Raw genomic sequence first — 8271 nt, forward strand, 5'->3', positions numbered from 1 at the left:
TGATTTTATTCTAAATTCGAACCTATTTTTATGCAATAGGGGCAATGCCCCTACTTTCATAACTAAAGCTTGCCAAACGATCATGGATCTAACCTTGGTATCAGATTCACTCGTAGGCGCAGTCAAAAACTGGGCAGTCTCTGACGAGCACTCCTTCTCGGACCATAGATTCATAGAAACCGTATTGTCCCTTGATTCGCCCTTGCCGGTCAGCTTCGCCAACCCCAGACGAGCAGACTGGCACAGGTACAAAGAAGTTCTGACAAATATCCCCCCCATGGAACCGTCAGAAAGCATCACAAACCCACATGAGCTGGACGAAACAGTATACAAGTTCACAGAGGCATGCAACACTGCCTTCAAAGTGGCATGCCCCACAGAGAAACCAAGAGGAAGGAAAAAACCCCCCTGGTGGACCCAACAACTATCTATCCTCAGAACCAACTGCAGATGCCTGTTTAACAGAGCAAAAGCGGGAAACGAGGACACCAATTGGCTGAACTACAAGTTTGAACTAGCCTCTTACAAAAAGGCCATTAGAAGAGCAAAACGAACGGCATGGCAGACCTTCTGCTCTGACATAGAAAAAACAACTGATGCCGCTAGGCTCAGGAAAATATTTTCTAAGACAGCCGCGCCTTTGGGCTATCTTCAAAAAGCAGATGGATCATGGTCAGACTCCAGTAAAGAATCCTTGGACCTGCTCCTAGACGCTCACTTCCCGGGGAGCCAACAAGCAGGTCATCCACCTGAAAGAGGAACAGGAGAGGGAATCGAAATAGATCCACTCCTATCAGACCGCAACATGAAATGGTCCATTCATAGTTTCAAACCATACAAATCGCCGGGACCGGACGGGATAACACCGACTCACATCCAGCAAGCAGGACAAATAGCCATAAACTGGTTGAAAAAAATATTCCAATCCATCCTGGCGGTAGGAGAACTACCAACAGCATGGCAAGAAACAAAGGTGGTTTTCATTCCCAAGGCAGGGAAGGCCACTCACACCACAGCAAAGGATTTTAGGCCAATAAGCCTAACATCATTCCTGCTTAAGAGCTTTGAAAGAATGATAAGCCTACACATAAGGGCCACCGTAGACCCGACACAAATATCAGAAGCACAACACGCTTACACCAAAGGTAAGTCAACCGAATCGGCGCTACACTTGGTGGCAAACAGCATCGAGAAATCACTCAACATCAAGGAATACACACTGATCGCCTTCCTGGATATAGAGGGAGCCTTCAATAACGTGCTTCCCACCGCTATAACAGAATCTCTCACAGAACTAGGGGTTGAGCCGCCAATGGTGAGACTAATCCATAAATTGCTGATAAGCAGAATGGTCACAGCCACACTAGGGACCTCAACCCAGACTAGACTAGTGAACAGAGGCACCCCGCAAGGAGGTGTACTGTCACCCCCTTGTGGAATATCGCAGTAAATAAACTACTGCGGATTCTGGAGGGAGGAGGCTGTAAGGTCGTGGCATATGCAGACGACGTCGCCATCATCTTTAATGGAAAATATCCACAAACACTTTGCGATCTTATGACCGCTAAACTTAAAATGCTATCGGAATGGACGATAGCGAACGGACTCGGGGTAAATCCCTCGAAAACAGAACTTGTTCTATTTACGAATAGGTACAAAATTCCTCAACTTAGCCCATCCATTTTAAACAATTGTAATCTCTCCTTTAGCGATCACGCCAGGTACTTGGGGTTAGTACTAGATAAACGCCTCAAATGGGGCTTAAACAATCAAGAGAGGACCAAAAAAGCGACCATTGCACTTTACTCCTGTAAAAAAGCAATCGGGCTAAGATGGGGCATGTCCCCAAGAATAGTTAACTGGATATACACAGCGGTAGTCAAGCCAATCCTACTGTACGGAGTGGCTCTGTGGTGGACCGCCTTACACAAACAATGCATACTGACTCCTCTAAACAAAGTACAGCGAATGGCGGCTTTGTGTATTAGTGGAGCCCTTCGAACCACCCCGAATGAAGCGCTGAATGCGATCTTGAACCTCCCTAGCCTGGACTTAGCAGGCATGGAAAGGGCCAAATCGGCAGCTATTCGACTGAGGGACACAGGGCAGTGGAAAGCCCAATTATGTGGCCATGCTAAAATTCTCCAGCATGATAAATCGATTCCGAAAATCACGGATCTATGCAGATCTATTAAATATAGTCACACACCCTTTGAGTCCCTGATTCCTGATAGAGAGGAATGGGAACAGGGCCGACCGGGCACGACGGACGCAATCTGTTTCTATACAGATGGCTCCAAAATAGAAGGATAAGTCGGCGGAGGTGTATACTCCGAACAATTCGATATCAGGAAGTCATTCAGGCTCCCGAACCGCTGTAGCGTCTTTCAGGCGGAGGTCCACGCTATAAAAGAAGCACTAACCTGTTTAGGGAACCTTAGCCTCCTGAGAGGACATCTAAACATTTATACTGACAGCCAAGCGGCTATTAAGTCGATCTACTCGACAAACACCAACTCTCGTACAATAGCAGACTGTCGCAGATCTCTCCACGAGATGGCAAATCAGTTTACTATCAGCCTAATATGGGTTCCGAGTCACCGGGACATCGTAGGCAACTGCATAGCGGACGAATTAGCCAGGCAGGGCACCACCAAGCCTCTCCTACCAGGAGAGGAAAATGTCGGTATGCCCATGGCTACTTGCAAGCTAAACATAAAAAACCACTTCAACACACTAGCCAACACCCATTGGCAAAACGCACCACAGTGTCGCATCTCTCACCAGACATGGCCTGTGATAAACAACAAGAAAACCTCGGAGTTACTCAAGCTCAGCCGCACAGAGTGTGGCATGTTGATCCGAGCTCTTACAGGCCACTGGCTTGTTGGCGCGCATGCCGACAGGCTAAAAGCCCCGCAAAATGATTTCTGCAGAAGCTGTAGGGATGAGGAAGAAGTGGAAACGGTAGAACACCTTCTCTGCTTCTGCCCAGCCCTATGCAGACTCAGACTGAAACACTTAGGAAGCCCCTTCATCGACGATCTTACCGAAATATCGGAGATTAATCTCAAAAGCATAAGTGCCTTTATTAAATCTTCCGGGTGGAAGACATGCTGATCAGCTTAACACAAGCTGAAACTACTAGAAACGGGACCCTAGAGAAGGAAGAAACGAGATCATGCGGTATCACAACGGACCCACTGAGGTCTAAGTGTGTCGGACTATAGTCCAACAGCCGCCCTAACCTATTGCTATGCGCTCTCGAGTGGAGGCGCGAGGGGTATGCATATGCTGTCCGTTCGTTGCAATTATGCCGACGCTAGCACTTTCTGTGTGCGGGCTAAGCCATAGCGATCGGTTCATATTTCGGCCACTTAGGGTTTATGATCGGGACTTTAAAATATGTAAACACTGCAACAAAGTGTTACAGTGCTTACCCTTTAAGTACTTTCGGTACAGTGGGTATTCAATGTATGTGCATACTACATCTCCCTCCTTTTGAAAAATAACGTAATATAATGAAGTTATTTTTATAGTAAAAATTTTTAATTAATACACTTTTTTTTTATTATTTTTTTTTTTTGTATTTTGTTATTAGAATCAAAGAAAATGAAATTATTAAGAGAATATGTGTATTTATTTATCTATGTATGTGTGTCTTTGTATGGCCATACTAAATGCAATTTATGAAATAAAGATTTTTAATCTATCTATCTATGTTTATTATTTGTTATTACTATGTTATCTCTATCTCCTATTTTCGTTACTATATACGGACCTGTATATTTAGGATCTAACTTATGACCTGTCTCGTTTTTTAATAAAACTTGGTCACCTACTGATATATCTATATCCCTTACTTTATGATCGTATAGTAGTTTATTTATATTCTTATTTGCTTCTAACATAACTCTAGCTCTTTTATAGGCTACTTCTAATCTATACTTACTCTCCTTAGCATAGTCATCTATATTATATAGTGCTTCTACACTATCTATGCTATTAAAATGTTTTGGTAAATTACTTGTTATACTGAATACTAGCTCATATGGACAATAAGTATGTGCCATAGAGGGGGTCGTGTTGAAACAAAAGACAAAATATTGAAGCCATACGTCCCAATCAGTTTTATCAACTGATATGTAAGATCGAATGTACTCATTGAAAGTTCTATGACTTCTTTCTATTGTTCCAACTGTCTGGTGGTGGTGTGCTGTGGATGTAATATTTTCAATATTTAAATATTTGCACAAATCGTCTATAATTGAATTCTTATATTCTGTTCCCATGTCCGTAATGAACGTCTTCATTGGACCGTACTTCAGGATAAAAGATTCAAATATTGCTTTAGCGACAGTATTAGCATTTTTATTCGGAACAGGTATGGCAACTAAATACTTAGTTAAATCACATATTAAAGTGACTGCATACTCATTGCCATTTTCTGATTTTGGTAGTGGATTAATAGTGTCCACTATCACTCTGTCGAAAGCATTTATTGGTGTGTCAGTAATTGTTAAAGGGGTCTTTGTGTGTTTAGTTATTTTGGCTTTCTGGCATTTTTGACATTTTCTTACGTACTCAGTTATATCTTTAGACATATTTTTCCAGTAATAGTGTCTTTTTACTTTGGCCAAAGTTTTTGATATGCCAGTATGACCTCCTTGAATTGGATCGTCATAAAATGTAGACAAAATTGCTTCTTTTTTTTTTTAAATTTGTTATTTGGGTCACCGGGTTGAGTAGCGCTACTCTTAATGTTTTCAAGATTTTATTGCCCATTAATTTGAAATTATCTATTGAAGTATGTTCAAAGATATTTTCCCACGGTGCCACTTTGAGTTGGCTGATTTTATGTATACCGGCTTGCATTTCAAGCCTTTGGAAAAATTGATCTAAGTCAATAACTCCATTAGTATATAAATCGCTGACATCATATCTTGCAGTAATTTTTTTGCCTTGTTTAAATAAACATAACGTATTTTTTATCTGCAAGGTCACTACTTTACGTACTTCATCATTGTTTATGACGTCGTATACGTTGGGCTTAGAAGCTTTATTTAAAGATTGCATAGGCAATTCTTGTTCTCGATTTTCCGCGCGGAATTTTTGTCTATTTTGATATCTAGTAGTGACTTTCAATATATTTCCAGTTATATTTTGTAGATCTTTGATGGTTATCCTTGATAACGCATCGGCTACATAATTATTTTTTCCCTTTAAATATTCGACTGTAAAGTCGTATTCTTCTAGTTCGAGCCTCATACGTGTCAGTTTAGAACTGGGATTGATCATTGAGAAAAGGTATGTTAAAGGTCTATGGTCTGTTTTTATTAAGAAATGTTTTCCATATATATATGGTCTAAGATGTAATATCGCCCAATGAATTGCAGCTAATTCCTGCTCAGTAGTACATTTGTTACTTTCACCTTTTGTAAATGCTCTTGATGCGTATGCAATGGGAAGTTGGAGACCATTGTGGTTTTGAGTTAAAACCGCTCCACATGCTTGCTTACTTGCATCTGTTATTATACAGAATTCTTTAGTGAAATCTGGATATTGTAGCAATGTAGGTTCCATAAGTTTTGTTTTTAAATATATATTTTAAATATAATATTTTCACACTCGTCCGTCCATTTAAAAGGAACATTCTTTTTACATAATCTTGTTATGTGCAGTGAATAGTCGGCGAAATTTTTTATAAAACGTCTATAATAGTTACAGAATGCTACGAAACGTCTAGCACTGTCCGAGTCGTGCGGAACTGGGTAGTTCATAATGACATCGTATTTCTTGTCATCTGGAAGTATTCCTTTATCAGTGCATTTATGACCTAGAAAAGTCACTTCATGCATAAAAAATGAACATTTTTCTGGATGTAACTTTAGGTTGTATTTTCTACATTTCTCAAAAACATCTGTTAGGTTCTTAAGCATATGTTTTTCGGAACAACCAATTACAATTAAGTCATCCATATAAAGGAATGCTTGAGAAGGTTCTAGACCAGAGAACGCAATAGTCATCATTCTCTGAAACGAATTAGGAGCTATTTTTAATCCGAAGCGTGAAGCGATATGAGCCGTTGCTCGTTGAAAAAGACGTTATATCTCTTGAACCTTTTTCTAGTTCAATTTGATGGAATCCTGACATTAAGTCAAGACATGAAAAGTATTTAGCTCGACCTAGTTGATCTAAAATATCATCAATTCTAGGTAATGGGAATTTATCAGAAAGTAATTTTTTATTAATTTGGCGGTAGTCAATTACTAATCGCCATTTCTTTACATTTGACCCGGGGGATGATTTCTTAGGAACAAGTAACAATGGGCTATTATATTCGGATACTGACGGTTCGACAATCCCGTCAGAGATTAATTTTCCTACTTGCTTTTGTGTTTCGTTCACCTGACTATGTGGGCTTCGATAGTTCTTTATATAGACTGGTTCATCATCTTTTAATCTTAGTCTTTGTTTATAAAAATTATTTGTGGTTATTGATTCGGTTTCCAATCCGAATAAATCGCTATACTGGGTGCATAAGCTAGAAAGCTGTGACTTGAACTGTGTAGGGAAGTTTTTTGAAAGTTGTGATAGTACGGATTTTTTTCTATTGCCTGGATTTGTGTTGACTACATCGTAGTTCGAAAGTGATTCATATGTTAGGTTATCTGTACTGACTACTTGGTCGGTATTTGTTGTGTTTATTAGCATTATGAAGGCATTATTGGATGTTGCTATGGTATTTGCAACGTAAATACCATACTGAATTTCCTGATTTGGAATTAATACACTGTCTTCTTTTGAATTAAGTTCAATTTTCCGAATAACTTGGGATCTTGCTGGCAGAAGTATTGAATTATTGCCAGCACTATGAGCTATTGGTACATTAATTGGAAATTTTAAATTATTGGGTCTAATTATAAGCCAATCTTCAGATGGCTTGAAGTCTAATTGACAGTTGTATTTTTTAATAAAGTCGATGCCTAATATTCCATCGCATGGAATAGAAAAATGTGAATTTACGATATGAAAATCGTGTGGAATAATGTATTTAGTTGTCTGTATCTCTATAGAAACTAAACCTTGGGATTTGGTTATTTCGTTACTTATGCCTTTTATGTCTATGATGTAATCATCTTGGATGTTTTGGAAGTTATCCGAAGTTTCTTTTAAAATGGAAATGTCTGCACCTGTGTTTGAAAAATGAAACGAATATATTTTGGCTGAGATTAATAGTGTGAACTCTGACTTCTTTTATTGTTGAGTATTTAAAGGGCTTTGGGAGTTTTCCGATGTGTTTTGGTTAGTATTTTGGGTAATTCTGACATTGCTTTAATTATTGCCATTGTGGCCTCGGTTCGAGTTACTACCACCTCTATAGTTTCCTCTATATTGGCCTCGTCCTCCATTGTTATTTTGGTAATTGTTGTTATAGTTATTGTTGTTGTAGTTATTGTTGTTGTAGTTATTGTGATTACCACGAAAATTACCTCTATAATTTCCACGGCCGCGATTTGAGCCGCGCTGTGGATAGTTCTTGAAATATAGGACGGTGTTTGACTGTCCAGTTGCTTCAGTGCAACTATTGACAAATTTGGAAACGGCATCGTTCATAGTACTAAAGGTGCCAGCTTGCATGATAAGTTTTACCTTATCGATTGTGCAATTTTTAGTCATTGCTTTGACTGCATGCTGCGTGGAAAAACTTCTGGCTAGCTCTAAAGATAAACCATCTGTTATATATGACCCTTCTAAGGCTTTCGTCATCTGCTCAATTTCTTGTGTGTATTGGTTAGCAGTTTTATTGCGCTGCTGTAGGTTCATCAGCTTCGCTGATAATACTTCAACAGTTTCGCCTTTGACGTTGCCTCTTAGTCTGGAAATCACTTCAGTAATTGTTGTTTCATTACCGATTAGATTTCTGGCGACACCTTTTAGCTTTGTTTTAATTATGGAAACAGCTAATTCTTCGTGCTCGCCTTTTATTGATTCTATTATTTGTAAAGCATCAATGAAACTTGTTAAATTTTCAGCCTTACCATCAAAAACTGGTATAAGCTTGGATGCTGTATTAATAAAGTCAATATTTGATTGTGCCATTGTGATAGAGTTACTTATTTTGTTTTCTATTACACTTGAAGTATCTGAATCTGTTGAATTGTCCAGATCAGTGTATACCGCCGGAATAGTAAGATTATTTAAATCTTCATCTTCTATTTTGAGGTTTACTTCGGGAAGCTCTTCTGACTCCGATTCGTTCGTTTCTGT

General features: G+C 39.2%; 1 pseudogene; it reads left to right on the top strand.

The window, feature by feature from the left end:
- The first annotated feature begins 963 nt into the window (after positions 1–963).
- LOC139354935 (uncharacterized) lies at positions 964–3190 on the top strand (annotated as a pseudogene).
- The last annotated feature ends 5081 nt before the right edge of the window (positions 3191–8271 follow it).

Source organism: Drosophila suzukii, unplaced genomic scaffold (genome assembly GCF_043229965.1).
Source record: "Drosophila suzukii unplaced genomic scaffold, CBGP_Dsuzu_IsoJpt1.0 scf_4, whole genome shotgun sequence".
Lineage (NCBI taxonomy): Eukaryota > Metazoa > Arthropoda > Insecta > Diptera > Drosophilidae > Drosophila > Drosophila suzukii.